Source organism: Bos grunniens, chromosome 20 (genome assembly GCF_055505025.1).
Source record: "Bos grunniens cultivar Pamir isolate PY7600 chromosome 20, Bosgru_T2T1.0, whole genome shotgun sequence".
Taxonomy (NCBI): domain Eukaryota; kingdom Metazoa; phylum Chordata; class Mammalia; order Artiodactyla; family Bovidae; genus Bos; species Bos grunniens.
Genome location: NC_141184.1, coordinates 40,217,625 through 40,224,580, shown reverse-complemented (window position 1 = coordinate 40,224,580; position 6,956 = coordinate 40,217,625). Strand labels below are relative to the sequence as shown.

General features: G+C 45.8%; 1 pseudogene; it reads right to left on the bottom strand.

Moving 5' to 3' along the window:
• Positions 1-1,486: 1,486 nt before the first annotated feature.
• On the bottom strand, positions 1,487-6,594 carry LOC147350294 (alpha/beta hydrolase domain-containing protein 17C pseudogene; annotated as a pseudogene).
• Positions 6,595-6,956: the final 362 nt, after the last annotated feature.

The window sequence follows — 6,956 nt, the reverse complement described above, 5'->3', positions numbered from 1 at the left end:
ACCTGCTGAGGGAGTCTGCCATGGAGGTGGCAATGGGGCTCCTCATTACTGGCGGCCACCTCTCCTGCAGGCACCCTTGGCAGGTGGTGAGCATCCGTTTTGGGGCTGGTGGCTCGGTGCCCCACCTGGAAGTACTCTGGTTTCTGAGCCTTAACTCAGAAACTGGTAAAGACTGGAAAGCAGTTTGCCATTTAAGTCCAGGTGATCCCCAAAAGGGGGCTTCCTTGGTGGCTCAGTTGTAAAGAATCCCCCTGCAATGGGGGAAACACAGGGAAGATCCCCTGGCAACTCACTCCATTATCTTGCCTGGAGAATCCCATGGATGGAGGGGTGAGCTATAGTCCATGGGGTCACAAAGAGTGGGACATGACTGAAGCAACCTGAGCACGCATGCATGCAAGCATGATCCCAAGAGAGGTGACTCGGGCAGGGTCTGGAATCTGCTGATCTTCTCGCTCGCCACTCTTTTGTGCAATCCCAGGCCTGCAGCTCACAGCCTGGAAGTTCTGTTCCAGTGCATAGCTCTCAGACCAGCTGACATAGAGCACTGTACTGGTAGTGCTGGAGCAGAGACTGAAGCACAGGTCCTGCCCAGGGAAATGGTAATGGGGGTTGTGGGGGTGGGTAAGTTCACTTCAGTCGTGTCTGACTCTTTGTGACCCTATGGACTGTAGCTCACCAGGTTCCTCTGTCCATGGGATTCTCTAGGCAAGAATGCTGGAGAGGGTTGCTGTGCCCTTCTCCAGGGGATCTTCCTGGCCTAGGGATCGAACCCATGTCTCTTACATCTCCTGCATTGGCAGCCAGGTTCTTTACCACTAGCACCACCTGGGAAGCTAGTGGGTGGAGGGGACACTTAAAGAATGATCTAGGATGAGGGAGCCAGGAGATGTCACCTTTTGATCCTATCCCAGGGTGAATCCACTCTCTTGGGACCTCCAGGACTTCGAGTGAGATTTGTTTTCTGGTCTCTGTGAGTTCGTGCATTGCAACTGTCGGTGACACAGATCCAGAATGCAGTGCATCCTGTGGCAGTGTATAGAAGCAGCCTAGAGCCCCACTCCCGAGAGTCATAAGGATCCATAAAAGGAGTCCCCAGAAGAGGTGGACGCTGTGGAGGAGATCTGTTGATGAGGGATCTCATCATCAGCCGGAGTTTCCCGATTCTGCGAACTGAGCATGGACACTCTAGTGTCCTGGACACCTCCAAGCATTACAGCTCAGCTCCTGCCCCAGGGACCACCATCGCCAGTTCCAATAATGCTGGAAGCAGAGCCTAAGCATCTTAGGACCCCTGAGATTTCTGCTGAAACTATTCCTCTGGTTTTGCTCACACGGGATGGGAAAGCTCATCAGAATAGGGTGTGAAATGGATAGAAATAGCAGATAAAGAAACCAGAAGACTGCTAAACTTTGGAATCCTAGGGACAAGGACAAGCTGGCACAAAGAAAAGGAAATTCAAGGAAAAAAATTAAAAATCTAAAATCAGAGTATAGGCAGGCCTGAGATTATGAATGAGAAATGTGCTGTCTTGTTGGACTCTTTGTGATTGCTAGGACTGTACCCCTCCAGCTCCTCAAATTTAGTTTACAAGCATAAAAGCAAGTCATCTACATAGATTTTTGTAAAAGCATCAGAGTGAGATAATGACTATAAATGACAAAAGACAAGAAACATAGCTAAAGATCTGGTTATAATACAGTTGTCAAGGAAATTTGGCTATTTCTGTGACATACAACATTTTGAGATAATAACTGGAAATGATTGAGAACATACTACAACATTTCAAGTTTTAGGAAAGATCATATAATTTCTAGAACTTTATAACCTAAGAAGATTTATCACTATTTGTCAATATTTTCCATGTAATTTAGCATACCAAATAAGCCTAATTAGTTTACTATCTCTCTTTGAGATGTTCAGGGACACATTCAAGCATTCCAAAATTAACCAGAGGTCAAAAGAACTTTATTCAGAATTTGATTTGAAAAAGTTCGTTGAATATCAGAAGGATTTTTAACATTTGGCTAACTAGGATCATAGTCACTGTGAAACACCACTTAGTCATTTAACCAAAGCGACAATAAAAGATTTCAAAGGCAAATACAGAAAATTACAACAGATTGCATAAGAGTTAGTAAAGAAAGTTTACAATCTATTTATCAAAAAAGATCAGTGTTTCAAGAAAACTTTGTCCTCTTAGTAAGGGAAAAGGCAAGTCTAGTTTTGTACAACTTCACTATTAAAATTCATTCACCTGATTGAATTCAATCTATTTTTATTGAGTGTTCACCATGCATAAAACTCTTTTCAGAATTCCTTTTAAAAGTTCTTTCTCATCCATGCATCCTTTATTCCATGACCAACTACTGTGTCATGTCCAAGCAACAGTATACAAACTGGCAATCAATCTTAATCCGACTGGACAGCAATCTAAGGCTTACAGTACATTTAAGGCTTTCAAATTGGGGGAAGAAAATTATTTTAATAAAACCAAAGACCCCCTCAAATCCAAACCCCAACCAATACAAGTAGTGTAGCAGTTTTAGTATTTTTACACTTCTGATGCTTATTGGCACAACTCCTGTGTCAAACCCAAGTAACTCCTGAACTATAAATTTAGTGAAATTTTAATTACATAATTTTTTCAAAGCATAAAGTTGTAATTTTTGTCTCAGAAATGTTCTAACATTTTTAATAGCAAAATATAGGAGTAAAACATATTAAGAAAATGTATTCAGTCATTTACATTACAAATAAATTTGCAGTTTTGTTGTTGACGCCTGACAAAAGAAAATTACCCATTAACAATCTGTGCACAATGCAATTGCAAATATGTACAGCACTTTAAAGAAACCTACAAGGAGGACTTTACCGAAGGACAGTGGGCTAGATTCTTTGTTAGACTAATCAGGTGATCAAAATATTAAAACTCTGTGGACTAGTAATAAATTCATGCTTTAAAAATCCTGTTTACTTTTATATAAGAAGACTCCAGTTATATTGTTCTACTTGATGAAGCTGTTCACAATTGTTCCAATAAATCATCCTTTAATTTGATTTGTGTGGGGTAAAGATCAGCATGTTAACAAAAATTAACAAAGGAATTTTCATCACAGTGGTTTCCAGTTACACTACCACAGCTTCACAATGGATTAGAGCCATGAATCAGGTGGCTGAAAGGGTCAAATACTGAGAACACTGGTGGAGAGAGGTTACTACTACTAAACTAAGGATTTGCTCAGTCGTGTCCAACTCTTTGGGACCCCATGGACTGTAGCCCACCAGGCTCCTCCGTCCATGGGATTCTCCAGGCAAGAGTACTGGAGTGGGTTGCTATTTCCTTCTCCAGGGGATCTTCTCGACCCAGGGATAGAACCTAGGTCTCTCGCATTGCAAGAAGACGCTTTAACCTCTGAGCCACCAGGGAAATGAGACCCCAAAACCTATTTGGAGAGAGGTTAAGTCCTACATAAATGATTCCCACCTCACGGGCAAGGTGGAGAAAGGGGTGTGAGCATCCTTCTTAAAGCACAAGAAAACCATCCCCCCACTCAGCTCTCCTTTCCATTCCACAAGGCAACAAAGCTGGAAATCACAACTGTTCGGTTTAACATGATGTGTGGGTTAGAAGAACCTCTATATACCAAAGACCAAGATGTCCTCATCTCTTTGATTAGGACGCCCCCAAACGCTGGGCATTGCCTCGTGGTTATCAGGCCCATGACAGCCATCCAGTTGAAGCACGTTCACAGTTGATGAAGTAAAATCAAGTCATATTCAGGAATTAGGAAGTTCGTGAGATATGAACTGTCGTAGTCTTTCTAGGTATCGTATATATAAAACTGTATGTCATTATCCCGGTCCCTTTGACCCAGAGGGGCTCCACGGCCCCGGGAAAGCACTCGTAGGTACATAGCCATGACTTCGTCCTGTGTACAGCGCAAGTATGGGAGAGGTGACTTTAAATACTTGTCAATGTTAGGGAAAGCATCAACGCAGTATGTTTTACTGGTATCGGGAAAAGCCACACGCAATCCACACATCAGCGGCGAATGGAGAATTACAACTGCACACTCATACCTGGAGGTCAGTTCTACCACTGGGTAGGAACTTCCAAAAGCTATGACCATACGAGATGATGGTCTCAGGACTTAACGCCATATTGGGTGCAGCGCCCGCCAGGTGGCGTCGGTATCAGTGTAGAGGGCTTGCCCAGGCTGATGCCGTAGCCCTAGTCGTGGTAAGGAAATGTTGCAGTTGATACGCGAGCGGAGGCCGATGTATCAATAGAAGCTACGCATCTGGCCCAGGCCCGCGGCATTGCGGTGGGAGAGAACAGCGTGCAGCGGCTGAAGGCGCCCAGCACAGGAACATGCAGCCTAGCCGCTTGTCCCTAGGGGTGCGCTAGAAAACCTGAACGGCATTCAGCTCGCACCGGGAGCACCTCCAAGTGTGCGCTGTCGCTCTGGCGCAGGTTGCACGCTCCAGGCCCCGCGCCCTCCTCTGGCGGCTGCTGTGCGGCTGGGCCAGGGCGGTGGCGGCGACCGAGGCCAGGGAAGGTTGCCAGCATCGTGGTAGATGGGCTCAGGAGGCGGCAAGGCCAGTTTGACGGCTATGTGGCTCCAGCAGGCCCAGCAGCAGAAGAGCCAGCTCCGCTTTCCAGCAAGAAGCCCTGCGTCCTGGAGTCTGATTCGGGCATCCAGGCGGCCTCGAACCCGCGGCCGCCAGCACGGCAGGCAGGCAGACTGGGTCCGCAGCAAGGGCGAGCAGGGCGGCTGCGGCCAGCTCGCCTGGCGGCTGGACATGGAGGAGCTGGGAGGCGCGGCTGGCCTGGGCCGGCTTGGCGCTTCCAGCCCGGCGGGTCAGCGGTCGTCCTGGGGGCGGGCAAGGCGCGGACAGCCGGGGTCCCTGAGCCGCGGACATAGCCCGCGGCAGCCCAGCCGGCTCGATCGCGGGATCCCTGCCTCCCTTCATGAGGACTAACCCTCAGACACTTCTGCTGGGTTCTCAGTCGCTGGAGAACGCCTTATAGCTGGGAGGAACAAGGGTCCTTTTTCTTCGGAGCCGAGCCGGCTGTCTCTCACTAGCAAACGGTTTGTTCAGACCACAGATACACAGTCTTTCCAACTTAAGTCAAAAATTAAAAAGGCAACTAAGCTTGTTCACTCCAACCCCCCTTTCCCGTCCCAGCATAGGGAATGTCAGTACTCACCTGGGACGCCAAGTCCCAAGGAAAACGGCTTGAGTGAAACTTTGTATGTCATTTAAACTTTAAATTTAAAGCAATGATGCCGGGATATCAGGAGAATTTACCCAAAAGATAAATACTGAAAAGGAATACCGAAAAGCCGGTTAAGCTCAAAGGGCAGGGCATGTGTCCGAGCACCTGTTCCTGTTCGGGGTACAGTCCAGATTTCCTCTGTTGGGTGTCTCTTGTATCCTGCCAACTATGCCAAGCAAATATTGACAGAAATTCAATTAACAATCAAGAAGTAAAAGAGAATTTGATTCAAGTCAAACTGTGGATTGTAACCCAGGAGATAGACCCTTAGAAGCTGTGAGAACACTTCCTCCTATTAGCAGCCCAAGGCATAGTCATATACATTTTTGAGACAAAGGAGCTTACAAAATGACACTTTACATTAAGTTCACCAAAGATACGTTGTCCAAGTAAACACAAAGCAAGCAGTATATCACTATGACCCCCTATGGAGTTGGAAAAGAATGGTCATCTTTAAGAAGTTGCATTGCTAGGGTCACAAAAAGAGGGGGAAATATCTCTGCTGTGGAACAGGCATTCCCCTCTTTCAGGAGGTCTGGCTGGTGTGTATCACAGGATGCACACTAGGAGGGAAAGAGGAGGCTGAAAGGGGGAGCATGAAGGGAAAGAGAGTTTTATGTTAAATTTTATTGTCCTGCCTTGAAATAGAAATTTTATTTCCTCACAAATCATCAATAGTTGACACATTTCCCAAAAAGGCACAAGATTGTATTTCTAGTTTTGTACCAATGGAACCCATCTTTGCATTTATTCCCTAAGGCCACAACACTGCCAGGCCATTTTTCAAAAAACAGAGAATCATGAGATACCTCCTTTTTGAACAGAGTAGACTGAGTTACCAAGAAGCTTCCACAAAGGCCCCTCAACAGAATTGGAGAGCTCAACCAAAGGGAGAAGACCTGAGATCTCAAATCAGTCAGAAATCAGTGAGCACAATGGGCTCCATGGGTACCTCTTGCAGTTACTCACCAACTTCAGATTACTTCCTACCCTATTTTAACAACAAGAATCCTTAAAAGAAAATTCAGAGAGCTTTACTGCATATAAATATTTTATTGAAGAAGAAACAAACTTCTCAAAAGGGAAGATTTCAAATTCAAAACTGGTATGAAGCTCAGAGGCTTGATGTCTCAGGGCAGCTTATAAAGTGAACATGAGGAAACTGACCTTTACAACGCTTGGTTATTATGCTCCGGGTTTCCAGGGAGCAGGGGACTGGTTAAAGTGATTATCCTACTTCGTTTTAAGAAGATAACAACAGTTAAAAAAAAAAATCACTTTCAAAAGCATTTGTAAGAAATAGGCTGAGTTATATTATCCCTGTGTTTTGAATAAACTCGATTTAGTTTTGCTTACGTGCCTTATTCAGTTTTCTCCATCAGGGGAGTTTTCACGGCAGGTCTATGTTTTCTTTCTTTTTACCCGACCTTATTCATGCCATTTATCCCCTGCACCTCCCATCTTTCAATATTTCAAACTCTTTTGAAACTCGGTTCTCAGTTTCTAGTGGACAGCACCCTCAAAAAGCTCCAAAACTGACATGTGCCTTTGGACACAGCGTTGCGATCTGCGCTGTGCCCGCCTGCTGGGTGCCGCCACCCTTAGGTCTCTGGGGCAGCGTTTTGTCGATCGCCCTTGGGCTAGTGCACTGGGCCGGTGTTTTCTTAGTAG